This window comes from Egretta garzetta, unplaced genomic scaffold, assembly GCF_000687185.1.
Source record: "Egretta garzetta isolate BGI_Z169 unplaced genomic scaffold, ASM68718v1 scaffold1134, whole genome shotgun sequence".
Classification (NCBI taxonomy): Eukaryota; Metazoa; Chordata; class Aves; order Pelecaniformes; family Ardeidae; genus Egretta; species Egretta garzetta.
The window spans coordinates 1-2,058 of NW_009259481.1; positions in this window are offsets into that span (position 1 = coordinate 1).

Here is a 2,058-nt window from a genome sequence, read left to right on the forward strand (position 1 = left end):
AGTCAGCCGTGCTGGCGTGCCAGGAGAAGGACGCGGAGGCGCTGAAGGCCCTGCAGGCCGAGCTCTGGCCGCTGCTTAGCGCCGAGCAGAACCACCTGCTGCACCTGGTGCTGCAGGAGATGCTCAGCCCCGCCGGACAGGGGCTCTGAGCGCCGCCGGCGCGGATGGGCCTTGCCGTGCTTCCGCAAGGCAGCGGGGCCGGGCTTGGACTTGTTACTTTTAAGCCACCATCTGTGTCAGCGTATCCTCTATTTCGTTATTTATTTTTTCATACGAATTCTGTAACAGAAACAAATAATAATGGGCGAGCAAATGCGTTCATCTACTCATTTATCTCGTGTTGCAGTAAACTACTTGCTGTGTGTACTGAAAGTTGTCATGCTTGAACAAGCGTAATGCCAAAGCGGAAGGGCCGTTTCGAGGCAGAACCACGCTGTTCCTGAAAGAACTGGCTGCGCTGTGCAGACGGGAGAACTGGCTAGGAGGGTATCACCCAGGGTACACGTGTGTTGGAGGGTTTGCACATCTAGGAATCGGATGTTGCTGGTGTTGCTTTTTAAAAAAACCCCATTCACGCTAAAATGAGATTTTGTTTTTCTTTCCCCTCCTGGAAACAAAAGACAGCGCGGCCAACATAAGCCTGTGCATTTGGCTCTCGTGGTGGACAAAAGGGGTTGGTCGCTGACCTGCAAGTGGCTGCCTGGGGACCGGGGGTGGTGGTTGGTGGCCTGACTACATTTGCTGTAGAACAGCTGGTAACCTAGAGAGCTGAGACTGCAAGATGGCAAATCCACTGCAGCTGAGGGTAATTAGGAACAAAATTAGTGGTGGGGAAGGATGAGTTACTGGCATGGACCGTTTGCTCAGTTTTCTTCAGCTCCTGTCTGCTCTTGTGCCCCTTGCTTTCTGCTTATTGGGACCTTTTCCAGTATTTGGGTGAAGAAAGGCTGGTCTTTGGATCAGGAGGGAAATGAACCCGCTGTCTTTTGGTGCACCCAGCTGTTGCCTGCAGGCCTAGCCAAATTTCTGCAGTGTTAAGATGCAGTCTCAAGAAGGGGATGCTTTATTTTGGAAGCCAGAGATGCCCTGGTGGTCCCCAAATGATTGTGCGTGTTGCGTAGATAAAGAGTAATTCTAGTACACCTAGCTCACGGTAAATGAAGCAAATGCTTGCAGCAAGTGCTCCCCAGAGACCCCGTAGAAGGCTGAGGCTTTGGGAGAGCAAGCACTCCTGTTTGCGCACCTGGGAGAGAAGACAGAGGCGAGAGGTAATTCGGTGGTATTTACATGTACTTCTGACTTTAATATTGGGGTCTAGAGACAGCAGGTTTCTCAAATGTCTGTTTTCCCAGTGTTTGTTTTTCAGGTTCCACACTTGAGGCACTTGCCGTTTTTCCTAGCTGAAATGCAAACATGCACTCCTGCGATATTTAAGAAGGGTTAAGTACCACAAAGCTTTTTTTGCCTAGATAAGATGGTGGTTGGTAAATGCTTAAGTCGGAGTTTGATGTTATTTTATAGTTAAGTGAGTTATGGACGTGCCGTGCCGTGGAGCAAGAATAAAAATCCGTGCGTCGGGAGTACTTATGACCCTCTCCTTTTCAATTAAAATAGATGACACTGTTGTTAGAATATTATGGGGTGGTTATCCAAGAAAAGCGACTCTTCTACTCTTCCCTTTCTAGAGGCTAGAGCAATAGCTGCGTAGAGTCGATTCCCAGACAAGGGGCGCCTCCAAGATGCCTAGATCATCTGAAGTCGGCATACTTAAAAACTGCATACGGATGACTTTTGCTCACTGTTGAGAACCTTCCTCGAGGCACCGGGTCTGAGAGCACCCGTAACTACAGTAACTGCAGTCTGTGCCGACAAACCCGAGCAGACGAGCTCTGGTGTACGGCTCTGTCCCCGGGAGAGGCTCTGGAGTCTGGGGGAAGGGGGGTGTCCTGGGGCAGTTTCCTTCTCCCGCAGCCTCAGTAGCTACAGGGCTGCTCTCGTGCAGGATTCTCTGGAACACCGAAATCGTGGGGCAGGGTGGATTGGAGCCTGATCGCAGCC